Source organism: Myotis daubentonii, chromosome 10 (assembly GCF_963259705.1).
Source record: "Myotis daubentonii chromosome 10, mMyoDau2.1, whole genome shotgun sequence".
NCBI classification, from domain to species: Eukaryota; Metazoa; Chordata; class Mammalia; order Chiroptera; family Vespertilionidae; genus Myotis; species Myotis daubentonii.
Window position 1 is genome coordinate 2275507 of NC_081849.1, and position 14987 is coordinate 2290493.

Sequence of the window (14987 nt, forward strand, 5' to 3'; positions counted from 1 at the left end):
TCCTCTGTCCCCTCAGCCTCTGTCCCCTCCCTCCACTGTCCCATCAGCCTCTGTCCCCTCCCTCCACTGTCCCATCAGCCTCTGTCCCCTCCCTCCTCTGTCCCCTCAGCCTCTGTCCCCTCCCTCCACTGTCCCCTCAGCCTCTGTCCCCTCCCTCCACTGTCCCATCAGCCTCTGTCCCCTCCCTCCACTGTCCCATCAGCCTCTGTCCCCTCCCTCCTCTGTCCCCTCAGCCTCTGTCCCCTCCCTCCACTGTCCCATCAGCCTCTGTCCCCTCCCTCCTCTGTCCCCTCAGCCTCTGTCCCCTCCCTCCACTGTCCCACCAGCTTCTGTCCCCTCCCTCCACTGTCCCATCAGCCTCTGTCCCCTCCCTCCTCTGTCCCATCAGCCTCTGTCCCTTCCCTCCTCTGTCCCATCAGCCCTTGTCCCCTCCCTCCTCTGTCCCATCAGCCCATGGCGTTAGACTTGGGCACCATCTAGTGGGCTTGGCAGTGGGGTCACCGCTTCTATTTGTGCATTTTTGGATTCTGTTCTGCCTGGTCTTACATGTCACAGGCCACTGATAAGTCACACCAAATTATTGGCATGTTCGCTGAGCCCTTTCCTCAGGCCTGAGGGTCAGTCCCCTGAGGAGGACCTGCCTGCACCCCTGAGGTCTGCTCTCACCTGTTCACGGTCCTTTATCTGGGGAGAAATGCCTGGTGCGTTGGCCAATGCCCTGGGTAGCTGTGCCAGCCCAGCGTGTAGATAGAAAAGATGAGAGAAAGAGGGGTACAGAGAGTAGGACGGAGATAACACGGGGCCGGGGGCTGCATGAAGGGGGGAGGAAGAGGTGTCCGTGGGAGCGGAGGCATCTCAGAAGGCGGCTGTGATGCCCCAGTTCCCTCAGCCACTGCACTCACCACGTGGGGAGAACACTCGGGGAGGGAGTTCTCGCCTTCCCTCCTCTGCTCTGCACTCAGAATGGCGTGGAGAACAGAGAGGGGCTCATCCCCTGACACCGCTGTGTGTCTGCACCACGTGACGCGGTGAAGGTCACTTGGTCCCAAACAGCTTACCCTTTCTCCGTATCCACCCTGTACTCACGCTGATGTTCCAGATTGCCCCAGGTTCAGTGCTTTATAATCGTGCGCATAAATCTGCAGTTCGCATGGGGCAACAGGCTGGGTCATCTCTCCTCCTGGGCATCCGCTGGGCAGCGTGGAGGCCAGGCCTGACCCGCCTGGCGGTCAGCTGAGACCTGGCTGGGCCTGTGTCTGAAACACACTATGCAGCCTCCACCTGGGGCCGGACTCCCTGGTGACGCGGTGGCGGCTGGATCCCACGGGTGAGTTTCCCGCCTGTGCCTCAGCCCGCACAGAGGCCCTCGCACGTCCTACTCAGGGGCGCCGCCAGAAAGCTGCCGGTTCCGAGGAAATGAGTTCCATTGAGATGAGGAACGCCAGGTTTTCAAAAAGCATTTGGGACCACAAATAATGCACGTTCACGTGTGCGGGCCAAGGCTTGGCTGGGCCTTCTCTCTGCCATGTGTGCTTTGAGGACAGGGGCCTATTAAACATGCACTGTTAACTAACCCACACTCTGTCCTGAAGTTCAGGCGTGGGCCTGCGGGAAGGCCACAGTCAGTGAGGACGGCCGTGTTCACGTGCGGAGGGCAGTCCTCCTCCCTCCGCTTCCCACGAGCTCACATGTGAGAGCTACTCAGAGTTCACGGGTCAGGTCCGTGGGGCCCGTGTTTAAGTGGTCTGATTTCCCACTGCCTATCACCAAACTGTCTACCGTTTCCCCTCGAATATCCCCGCTGGCTGCTTTCCCAACCCTCCTTGGAAGAGATGCCTGAATAGAAAAGAGCAAATTGGTGATGGCTGCCTCTAAGAGACAGAAAATCAAGTGGTTTAAGCACGCATAGCCGGAACGGACAGGAAGCGTGGCTGCCCGTCTGTGCGACGCTGGCGAGTGACAGCAAGTGGGGCCTGGGGACCCTGAGCGTTCGCAGTGAAACCGGTCATTGAACGGGGAGGCCCTGCGGGTCGAGCACCGTCCTTTCATTTGGTGCTTCTTCCACTGAAATGTTAACAGGCCGCCGGCTGCCTGTGGTTCAGTTCATTGCCGAACGTTGCAAACTTGAGGAGACATTAGTTAAGAAGCTCAACTTATTCTAAGACTTGACGGAGCTATTTAAGCTCTTGAGAGAAATCCACACACAATAGGCGTCTCATTCGAAAGTATTGGAGAGAACAGGGCGTGGACACGCCTCCATGGAGCGGAATGGGTTGAGACACGCGCCCAAGGGGCAGGGTGTGACAGAGGGCTGGACCCCACGCCTGTTCACACTCCTCCACCAGGGCTGGTGGCTGGCACCCGCTCTCTTCAGGCTGAGGAATGTGCGGGGTGTCAGGTGAAAAATACAGGAAGTAAACAGATGCACTCATCAAAGTGCAGGCGGCCGGCCTCCAGGCGCCAGCTTGGGGGCCCTCGGGCACAGCCCCGGGGACTGACTCCCTCGGCCATCCCACTGCACATCCCACTGCAGATCGCCTGGTTTCTGAATCACAGGTGCTTCAGACGACAGACCATCTAACTTTGGAGAAAACTTGAACAAATGAATTGGATCCCTGGCTCTTCTCCCTCCCTGGCCCTGGCATCATCAGCAGCAGTGACATCAGAGCAGTGACCCTCTGGACTCACGCCAGGGCCCAGGGGCTGGCTGGGCTGTTACATTCATCTCCTCGTTTAACACTCGTGACATGCCCGGCCAGTGTGGCTCAGGGGTTGAGCATCGATCTATAAACCAGGAGGTAATGGTTCAATTCCTGATCAGGGCACATGCCTGGATTGTGGACTCCGTCCCCAGTAGGGGGTGTGCAGGAAGCAGCCAATCAATGATTGTCTCTCATCATCCATGTTTCTTTTTTTAAAAATATATTTTATTGATTTTTTACAGAGAGGATGGGAGAGAGAGAGAGAGAGTTAGAAACATCAATGAGAGAGAAACATCGATCAGCTGCCTCCTGCACACCTCCTACTGGGGATGTGCCCGCAACCAAGGTACATGCCCTTGAATGGAATTGAACCTGGGACCTCTTAGTCCGCAGGCCGATGCTCTATCCACTGAGCCAAACTGGTTTCGGCTCATCATTGATGTTTCTATCTCTCTCCCTCCCCCTTCCTCTCTGAACTAACTACACACACACACACACACACACACACACACACACACACACATTTAAGAACAAAACAAAACTTCGCAATAACCCAAGCGGACTGACCCCAAATTCCAGAGAAGGAAGCGAAGGCTCAGAAAAGTTTAGTGAGTCCCCAAGACCACACAGCTTGGGAGGGAGGTCGTTGGGACCCCAGCCTGCGTCTGGGCCCAAGGCCACCCCTCTTATCCTCTGAACGGCTCTGTGTGCTTTCCCCTGAGAGCTTGCTACATGCAGGTGTTTATCATGTCGACCAGACATCCGCCCTTACACACTAGGGCCTGGAGGGACAGGGCAGAAGCTACGGAGAGCGCAAGCAGGTGTGGGGGCACCGTGAGGGAACTTCTCCTCCTCTCTGTCCTGGCTTCATTGAGATAGAATTCCACCCCCTGGGATTCACCCATTGAGACTGTACAGCTCAGTGTCTGTAGTGTGTTCCCAGAGGTGGGCAGCCCCACCCCATTCAGTGTCAGAACTTTTCATCTTCCCCCAACACTCTGTGTCCTTCAGCTCAACATTGCATGTTTTGTCCTGTAATTTTTCAAAAAAAAATGTTTATGTCCTCAAATGTGTCACTCTCTTACGTTATTGCTTCAGAATTGTGAGTCATCCTTACAAAACCTTTCCCCATACAATATCCATAAGGAAATCCCCTTGTTTATGAAAATACTCTGAAACCATAAAATCGCACAAATGGTAGGTTTGCTGACGTTCCTTGGGAACTTGCACCACTCCTCCCCCCGCACCCCCGCAGCCCTCCCAGGGCCCCTCCAGCAGGAGCTCCCTGGGCAGTGGGCTGGTGTAGACACGGGGTGCACTGATGGAAGACACGATGTGTCCCCAAATATTTAAAAAAATCTCCCTGACTTTATTGAGGACGTATGTGTGGGACCATGTATGTGGAAGTGCCTCTGTGAGTTGGGTGTGGGATCCATCACACATGTTTCAGGACGAGTCAACCCTACAGTCTCCATGGGAGGACTTTTGTACCCAAGTCCTTCTTCACAGGCAGAGCTTCTGAACCCACAGACACAGACAGCGCCAACTAACCAGCCCCAATGTTGGCCAGGCGAAGGGTTCATGCCAGTAAGGACCCTGCCCTCAGGAATTCAACCGTGGCCATGTTCTGTCCAACCAGCACTCCTTGTAGGTTGAACTGGGATCCTCGGTTTGGAATTGCCTCACCTGAGCCTCAGGTCCCTTTTCACTCACCGTCCAGGTTGCCTTTGAACCCAGCCCCGACTCTGACCAGGTGTGTGAGCTGGGTCAGGTGCTGGCGCTCTCGCCTCCTCTGCATCTTGGCTCACCTGTGGCTGGAAAGGCTCAGCGGTGTGGGTTCTGAGATCAGGGCAGGGTGCTGGAGAGCCATGGAGGACAGAAGCCCTCCCTGTGTCAGACACATTGGTACCTGCTCCCCGTCTATGAGCTCATTTTCCCAACCCCCTTCGAGGTAAATCCTCTCCTCTCCTATCCTGATTTTATTTTATTTCATTTTAAATATTTGTTTTGTATTGATTTCAGAGAGAGAGGAGAAAAAAAACCAAAACATCAATGAGGGAGAAACATTGACCGGCTGCCTCCTGCACACCCACTACCAGGTATCAAGCCCACAACTCGGGACTGTGCCCTGACTGGAAATCAAAAGCAGGACCTCTTGGTCCATGGGGCAATGCTCAATCCACTGAACAACACCAGCTGGGCCCCCGACCTGATTTTAAAGCTGAGGAAACCAGAAAAGTGTGTGAACAACTTCTGTGTCCCACTGTCAGGAAGCCAATACTTCTAACCCCTGGCTAGACTATAACTCCTGCCCCTAAGAACAAGAAAACTGGTAAAAACTGTACACATAATAATAGGTCAATTTTGCCAACATACCATAATGTTAGGAATGGCATCCTGAACTCCAGCAAGAAGAGAAGGGAAGGAGGCAAGATGCCCCTGGGGTCTCCATAGATGGCTGTGTGCACAGCGCACGCCCAGCAAGAAGCCACACACCTGGGTCAGTGTGTGACGAGGGAAGCAGGGGGACTGGGGGGGAAATGGCTTGGGAACCGACTTGGTGAACTACTGTGGTGAGCAGTGAAAGGAGTTAGCTGATACTTGAATTTGAACTCTCTCCTCTAGGCACCAAACACCAAACGTTCTGTTTAGTTACTTATTTGGGAATGATACGCTGTGTTCGTTTCATTTGTTTATTACGTCTGCAGCAAGACCTTAGAGTCAAGGACCTCATCTTGTTAAAATGTTGATAGCTTACCCTAACTGGTTTGGCTCCCTGGCCAGAGCATCAGGCTGTGGACTGAAGGGTCCCAGATTCAACCCCTGGTCAGGGCACATGCCCGGTGATCCCCAGGGTGGGGCGTGCAGGAGGCAGCCGATCCATGATTCTCTCTCATCATTGATGCTTCTATTTCTCTCTCCCTCTCTGAAATCAATAATAATAATAAAAAAGTTGGTTGATAGCATAGAGGCCGTGGCATGAAATCGACACTTGAGAAAGTGCGCTGGTGAGCAACAAACCCAGCGGCTTCCCTTGAACAGGTTCTACCACGTCCTCAGGGGAATGGATGAGAGAGAGAAACCCAGGACCTCCAATCCCTGAAGACCGCCAGGTACCAGGGGTGAAGTTGACCCAAGGCAAGCATGTCAAACTCACGGCCCACAACGAATATTTCTGCAGCCCAGCCAATATCACAGTGTGCGCAGTTACTTACAATGATGAACGGAAGTAAGTCTCCTGTCAGATCCGGAATCACTAACATTCACCTGGGGTCGGTTTTGAAAGTAATCACTGCGCACAAGATTTCCCCCAAAGTAGGCCAGAGAGTAGCAGAGCAGAGATGCCAAGTGTCAGGAAGAAAACATGATTTTTATCATTGCTCCTGTGCTTTTTATTATACTATACTGTTCTAAATAAACCTACGTTTCTATGAGAGTGAAAGCTTTTTTTTTTTTTGCGGCCCACATACACTTAAACATTGTTTATTTGGTCTGTGTTAGCCTTTGCGTTTGACATGCCGGGTTTATGTAAGGGGTTTACTGAGAAGCCAGGCCGAGGCAGAATCATCAGTGGGGTGTCTGGGGCGTCCCAGACACAGCACATCTGCTTGACACAGCATCACTGTGTATTATAACTCTTTTTATTATTTCAGAGGAAGGGAGAAGGAGAAAGAGAAATATCAATGATGACAGAGAATCACTAATTAGGCTGTCTCCTGCACACCTCCCTACTGGGCATGGAGCCTGAAACCTGGGCATCGAACTGTGATCTGCTTCATAGATTGATGCTCAAGCACTGAGCTACACCGGTGGGCTAAACCTCTTTTTATATTTTCAACTCCTCTGTGCAGCAATATCCTTTCCTTCATCCACCCCTCGCTCCCTGTTTTGTTTTTTATGTATCGTTTGAACTCGTTTTTGACAAGTATGGTAAGTTTTATTATGAGTTGCAAACAGTCACATGTATTTTAAGGTTAGAATTAGGTTAACATGTGTTTTTCATCTGTTAATCCTAACTTAGAATTGAAAATGCAAATAACTATTCCTGTCAAGTATCATGTATGAGCTCAAATAAATTCAAATGCAAGTAAATATTCCTGTCAAGTATCATGTATGAATATTACTGGAAGATGTTAGGGATTTCATGGAAGATCCCTCATGCAGACAGAAATTGACAACAAGGGATCATATTTAGCTCAGGAATTCTCCCCTCTGTTTTATTCCAAAACCTTAATATTGTACCAGACAGGTTAGCAGCACCAGGAGATCTACCAAAAGACAGTCATCGCCTGCATTGACACTAGAAACCGGCACCATTAATAAATAGACAAACCAAGAGGGGGGGGCAGATTGATCATTGTTACTCCAAAAGATATTAGAATATACCATGTGGACTTCAACACAAGGTGACTCCAGGCAGGGAATCAATGTCGCCATATTGACAACATATCAGGACTCCACTGGACTTCTCACTTGACAGTTGCTGGGGTTGGAGTTTGGGAAGAAGAAGAACTTGCACATTTCTTGGGGCTGAGGACGGATGCACCTCCCTTAGGGGTGAGGCTGTTTCTGAAAAAAAGTAAGTGTGCTGAGTGAGCTGTAGATTCTGTTACCCGTTTGCTGCCGGTTGGAGCTGCCACCTCACTGTGCTCTTCGCTCAGGAACACCAGGCAATGACAGAGGGAAAACAAAGCAAAACAAACAACCACTAACCTTTCGAGCGGTTGGGTTATGCACAGAAGGGACACAGTTTCTCACCCCTCACACCGACGAGGACTCAGGACTGCTGGGGAGGAGGCGCTGCCACTGTCCTATAAACTTGGCAGCAATTGTTCTGGCAATGCTGATTACATACTGTTACTAGACACACAGCCCAGCCAGCACAGCTCAGTATCTCTCCCTCTCCTTTTCTCTCCGAAATCAAGAAAAATGTATATTTTAAAAATAGACACTTGGTCTTTTGTCCAACAAGGTAGTGTTAGATAAATAGGTAAATGAAAAGGGTAAAACATAGATGCTTGGGAAGAGAAGGTGTCTACCATCCAGAACAGCAGTTCTCAACCTGTGGATTGCGACCCTTTTGGGGGTCGCATAAAACCATTGGAAACACATATATAATTACATATTATTTTTGTGATTAATCACTATGCTTTAATTATGTTCAATTTGTAACAATGAAAATACATCCTGCATATCAGATATTTACATTATGATTCATAACAGTAGCAAAATTACAGTTATGAAGTCGCAACAAAAATAATTTTATGGTTGGGGGTCATGACAACATGAGGAACTGTAATAAAGGGTCGCGGCATTAGGAAGGTTAAGAACCACTAATCTAGAAACAAAAGCCCCACTAGCACGGGGTCACATGCTGGTGGGTGTGACTAAATCAACGCTGTGCCCCCCATGTTGCCTATTAGCTCTGCCCCTAAGGCACCAGGGACTTGCTCGGGTTGCCTGGTGATGAGCTGGGAAGAAAGCTGCTTCTCTCCCCGCGGGAGGACTAGCCCAGGCTCCCAGCTGCTGGGGGGCGGGCCTCCGAGTGGACACCCACATAGAACATGTTTCTCCTTATTCAAGTCGGCTCCCTGCTTTCTTTCTTTTAAAAATACTTTAAAAATATATATATTTAAAAATATATATTTTATTGATTTTTCTACAGAGAGGAAGGGAGAGGAATAGAGTTAGAAACATCGATGAGAGAGAAACATCCATCAGCTGCCTACTGCACCCCCCCTGCCCGCAACCAAGGTACATGCTTGTGCTTATTACACAAACCTCACAGGATGCTGTCAGCCAATTCCTGCGCAAAAACGATCCTCTCCTCCCCTCTCGTGGCCATTCTAGGAATAACACCTTGTGCTGCTGTCCGTGGTGCTGAAACCACAGCTAATGTCCTGTGAACAGGACCAACAATTCTGGAGGCCGAAATTAAGGAGGTAACCAGTAGCCTGGAGGCGGCCATGATCTGGGCAGTCCTACCCTGCAGGCCGCCATTAATGAGGCAGTCATTCAGTACCGAGAGATGCAGCGACGGTTGGAGACCATTGGAGCCGCTAGATTCTTCACCCGGGCTCTGGCCCAAATTGGAAAATATATTTTTATTGATTTCAGAAAGGAAGGGAGAGGGAAAGAGAGAGAGGAAAATCAATGATGAGAGAGAGTCATGGATCGGCTCCCTCCTGCAGGCCCCACACTGGGGATCCAGCCCACAACGCGGGCCTGTGCCATGACCCGGAATCGAACCATGACCTTCTTGTTCTTTGGTGGATGCTCAACCACAGAGCCACACCAGACGGGCTCTATGTGGTTGCTTTTGTCTGTAGCCATGCAGTGTGCAATCATGACACTGTTTTCCACAGTTACTTGTATTCGTTTTTATCCTCCTCAATCCCTTCAGCAACAGTATGATGTTAACGTACTACAGTCCGGTTCACCTGTTAGTGCTTTCATTGCATTTTGGGTTCCCCCACCCCCATGGCTGTTCATAGTTTGTTTATTTTGCTCGTACATGAAGCGTTGCTATAGCTGTGAGAGTGAGAGTATGTCTGTACAGGAAGGCAGACTCAAAAGTGTGCCTCTCTCCTCCTTCCTGCTACTTTGCTCCCCTTCCTCCACGTTCCTGCTCCTTTCAAACCCACCCGCCCCAACAGGAACCGGTCTCTGTCGTTTCTTGGGTTTCTCTGTTCTGCACGGATGAGCAGGGCACATGTGTTCCTACAGCCTCTTTCCCTGCAAGGGCATCACACTATGGGTGCGGTTTTGCGCTGGCTTTTTCACTTCATCCTATGCCCTGGAAGTCTCCCTTTCTCAGTCCACAGAGATCTTGGTTTTTTCTGTAGCATACATCACCCCGTGGTGCAGCTGCACCCGATTATCCAGCCACTCTCACATGCAAATAATAAAGTTCTCTCTGACACTACTCAGCTCCAACCACCGTACCGTAAGCAACCTTGGTTATGCAGCTCACAGCTTGTTTGTTGTTTTGTTTTCATACATATTTTTTAATTGTCATTGTTGAAAGTGTCATATGTCCCCTTTTCCCCCACCCAGCCCCTCCAGCCCACTCCGCCGCCTGCCCCAGGCCTTCACCTCCTGCCCCAGGCCCTCACCTCCTGCCCCAGGCCCTCACCATCCCACTGTCTGTGTCCATGGGTGATGCTCTCTGCATACAAGGACTTTGGTTGATCACCTCCCACCCTCCCACCCACCCTCCCCTCCTCCCCTCTGAGATTCGCATGCTGTTCCATGCTTCCGTTTCTCTGGACCCACCCCGTTCATCAGTTCATTAGATTCCATCCATGAATGGCAACTCACAGATATGGTTGTTGAGTTAAATTAAAGAACGACAATGTTTCCATTCATAGATATCCTTGCCTTTAAGAAAAGTGTCCCAGGTCCACACCAAAAGCCAGGAGAGCACCTGCCGCCTTAAAAAGTCCCCGAGGAGGCTTCTGTCCACAAGGCTCTTCAGCAGCCCGTCCTGTGCTGGTAGGACACACCTCCTAGCAGGGCCCTGGGAGGAGCGCGTTTCTTTAGGAAAAACACCTCATCCCCAAACTCTGTCCCCCACGAAGCAGCCAGAACACACCCACATATCACCACCCAGAAACAACTAGGATGCGGAGTGAAGGCAACCAAGTCCCGGCCTCTTTCCTTTGGGTTTTTCTGCAAAGCACATGGCTGCTCTCAGCACAGCGCTCCCACCCCCCACCCCCGCTTCCTACCCCCGGGCCCTGGGAGACTAAGGCAGAGTGGCCACCGACCAGAAAGTCATTTTGATCTTAGCAACAGGGCTCAGAATAGCTCAGGACAACAGTGAACCCCCTACCCTCCCCCCGCGTTGAGCCAGCAGAGTGATGGCTGCACTCCACAGGGGCTCCGGCCCCACACTGAGCAGCTGCGCAGGTAACTGACATTTCAGTTTATTTTCTAAATACATTTAAGCACCGTATTTCAGTTTATGTTTTAAATATATTTTTATTGATTTCAGAGAGAAAGGGAGAGGGAGAGAGAGAGAGACATCAGTGATGAGAGAGAATCATGGACCTGCTGCCTCCTGCATGCCCCCCACTGGGGATGGAGCCCACAACCCGGGCCTGTGACCTGAGCTGGAATCGCACCATGTCCTCCTGGTGCAAAGTCAACCCTCAACCATGGAGCCACGCAGGCTGGGCTAGGATCCATATGTTAGACCCTGTTCTAGTTCATTACATCCTGATGCCACTGACCTCCGAACCTGTATGATTGTTCGGATCTCCAATCCGAGAAACACTGTCGTGTCGGCCCGGGCTTCCGGGTCAAACAGATGTGAGCTGGGACCCTGGAGGCAACCTTATCGCAGCCTCAGGAGGTGTTCCTGCACCTGCGTGAGCCACGGGTCCCAAGGAAGGAGGGAAGATGGTGCAGAGCAGGGCTTGTTGCATTGACTCAGTAACGAGGCAGGGAGCACACAGGGCAGTTGTGACATCTTGTTGTTGTTGCTAATCCTCACTGGGGGATGTTTTCCCCATTTATTATTTATTTATCCAGTTATTTATTTATTTTAGAGAGAGTGGAGGGGACAGATAGAGAGAGGCATTGATGCAGGAGAGACACACCCATTGTTTTTCCCCTGCACACACCCCAACCAGGGCTGGGCATTAAGCCTGCCACTGAGGTATGTGTCCTTGCCCAGAATCACATTCGGTCCATGAGCCAAAGCTATGTCCATGGAGCCACACCAGCTACAGTGGGAAAGGGTGTTTTTTATGAAGGGTGATCACATGGGACCAGAAGTGGAGATGCTGTGCTAAGGATTCCAGTTGTCAGCAGGCAGCCAGGGCCCAGTGGTCCACCTGTGGCCACTATGGTCCTTATCCCTCCATAGCCCATTCTGGAGCCTGGTCAGGCAGGAATCTGTGGATGTGAGGATTCGATGGCTGCTGCCCCATCCCCCCACGGTGTGGTCATATCCGGTGTAAACGTCACGGGGCAGGTCTCACAGGCAAGTCCAGAAATCCACACGCTCACCCCACGGCCTGTCACCACCTCCCGTGAGCGTGGCAGTCATTTTCCAAGGTGGGTGGGCCCTGGCCAGCAGCTCACCTGGTTAGAGCATTATCAATGGAAAGATTTCACAGCACAAGCCCGGGTGATTTTGACAGTCCATTCATTAAAGCTGGGGACTGAAACGAAGGAAGGACTGTAGAAGAAGCAACAGGAGAGAGCCTAGGACCTCAGTGATGGCGAGCCTTTTGAGCTCAGCGTGTCAGCATTTTGAAAAACCCTAACTTAACTCTAGTGCCGGGTCACGTATAGAAGTTTTTTGATATTTGCAACCATAATAAAACAAAGATTTATATTTTTGATATTTATTTTATATATTTCAATGCCATTTAACAAAGAGAAATCAATCAAAAAAATGAGTTTGCGAGTCACCTCTGTGGAGGGAGGAGGTAATGGGAAGAGATCAACCAAAGGACTTGTATGCATGCATATAAGCCAAACCAATGGACATGGACAACAGGGTGATGAGAGCATGAGTGGAGGGGGGAGGATGGGGTGTAATGGGGAGGAGATGAGGACACATTTGTAGTAACTTAACTAATAAAGAATTAAAAAAAAGAAAGAAAGAAAAAGAAAAAAGAATACAAAAACATGAAGATAGTGTAAGCAGCCTCTGGGACAACTTCAAGTATACAAACATTCACTTTATGGGGGTGCCAGAAGAAGAGGGAGAGCAAGCTATGGAAACCTATTTGAAGAAATAATGACAGAAAACTTCCCCTACCTGGTGCAAGAAATAGACTTACAAGTCCAGGAAGCACAGAGAATCCCAAACAAGAGGAATCCAAAGAGTGTTGGGATCCAACCCCTGCAGGTCCAGGGGTTCCCAAAGGTGTTGATGGGGTCGGCGAAGAAGGAATGACATGGAGACAGCATTCAGTTAATCAGCAGCCTAGTCAGGTTCTCCAGCCAGGATCTCCAGCCAGGTTCTGTGTTTTATTGTCTTGTTACATCTGTATTTATACCAGCTGATTTTTTAAAAAATATATTTTATTGAATTTTTACAGAGAGGAAAGGAGAGAGATAGAGAGTTAGAAACATTGATGAGAGAGAAACATCAATCAGATCAGCCGTCTTCTGCACACTCCCCCACTGGGGATGTGCCCGCAACCAAGGTACATGCCCTTGACCAGAATCAAACCTAGGACCCTTGAGTCCACAGGCTGACGCTCTATCCACTGAGTCAAACCGGCCAGGGCTACCAGTTGATTTTAATCCTATCAATTTCTATTCCAAAGGTTAGGGCATTTCTCATCTCCTTTCCAGGGAATAAAGATTATGTAGCTTAAGCATGATTGTTCTTAGATAGAGTAATTAACTACCCACCTGGCACTTATTTAAGAGGTTTTATTCCCTCCCTAACTTCAGGGCAAAATCCCTACCTGGGGAAACAACCTTTCTCGGGGAGTTGACCTTGGTGAAAACACACAGCCCCAAGAAGGGGAGCAAACATATGAAGAAGAGTATGTCATATACACCAGGTCCCTGCAGCGACTGTGTCAAGCAGCAAGGACGGAGCAGCTTCTGGTAAAAGAGGACCACACCAAGACACATCATAATTAAAATGCCAAGAGCTAAAGACAAAGAGACTTTTTTTCTTTTTTCTGTTGGATATGACCTTTATTGAGCTTATCCACTGGAGTGGAAATAATGTCTGTACAAAACCAAATGTTTGTTACTATAACTTCTGCATCACAATTAAAATCCAAACAGTTTTTTAAAAGCAGTCAACTCAATCAAAACCACTACTTCAGAATCAAGGTTCTTTGAAGCCAAAGTAACACTTAAATACGGTTACAACTCGAATGCAGAAATGTGGTTGGTTGGAAAGCTAATTAAACTTGCGACTTGCTCAAATAGAATTACACAAAGGCAAACTTGTGTTTTCCACAGAGATACAGTCCACTGGAATCACCAACACTAGACAGCTGTTAGGGTGTTTAGAGTCCTGAGATGATAAGAAATCCAGGCATCCTTCAGACAGTCTTCTGTTGTCCTTTCTTCCCAATCAGAGATTGGCGGATGTGTGGAATAACACCGCCACCAGCAATTGTAGCCTTGATGAGAGAATCCAATTCTTCATCTCCACGAATAGCAAGTTGCAAATGACAAGGGGTAATACGCTTTACCTGTAAGTCTTTTGATGCATTGCCTGCCAATTCAAGTACCTCTGCCGTGAGGTACTCCAGAATGGCTACGCTGTACACAGCAGCGGTAGCGCCTACACGTCCATGGCTGGTCATCCCAGATTTCAGGTGTCGATGAATACGGCCCACCGGAAATAACAAGCCGGCTCTCTGCGAGCAGGAAAACCGCCTTTGTCTTGGCCTCTCCGGAGTCTTTCCCAAACTTACCGCCAGCCATGTCGATTTCTGCTGAAGCTCAAGCGAGCAGGGCAGAGAAAGGAAGAGCCAGACACCCAGCAAGATCCCAGCACTGACTCACTGGCACCGCTATTCAAACTGCGCTGTCGCCCCCTTTCCCTGCTCCTTTTAAGGGCAGAATGTTGCCTCATCCAAATACTTGGATTGCTCAGTCCCCCAATGGCTGCCGCCCACCCTTGGGGTGCGCGTCCTTGAGGCTTCAGCCAATGAGCAAGCGCAGAGGAGGCTGGAGGGGCGGCGCTTCACAGCCCAAGCCACTATTAGGACCTGGGAAAGGAGGGAGGAGAAGGGAGGAGAAGGGAAGGATGGGAACTGGGAGGAGAAGGGCACCAGGGTGGGAGGCAGACACAGAGCCAAGAGAGAGCTTCAAAGCAGCAAGAGAAAGCAGTCAGTTGCCTACAAGGGAATGCCCACACAACTGTCAGCTGATTTCTCAACTAAAACTTTGCAGGCCAGAAGGGAGTGGCAAGAAATATTCAAAGTGATGAGTAGCAAGAACCTACAACCAAGATTACTCTACCCAGCAAAGCTATCATTTAGAATCAAAGGTTAGATAAAGAGCTTCACAGACAAAAATAAGCTAAGGAGTTCATCACCACCAAACCAGTATTATGTGAAATTTGAAGGGTATTCTTTAAGAAGAGGAAGAAGAAGAAAAAGATAAAAATTATTAACAAAATTTTATCGGAGAGGTGACCTTGGTGAAAACACATAGCGCCAAGAAGGGGAGCAAACATATTAAGAACAGTATGCCATATACGCCAGGTCCCTTGAAACATATGCTGTGCAAATGTTTCTTCCCTGCAGCGACTGTGTCAAGCAGCAAAAATGGACAAGCTTCTGGCAAATT

General features: G+C 49.8%; 1 pseudogene; it reads right to left on the reverse strand.

Annotated features, from left to right (window-relative positions):
* Positions 1-13530: 13530 nt before the first annotated feature.
* On the reverse strand, positions 13531-14236 carry LOC132211382 (histone H2A.Z-like; annotated as a pseudogene).
* Positions 14237-14987: the final 751 nt, after the last annotated feature.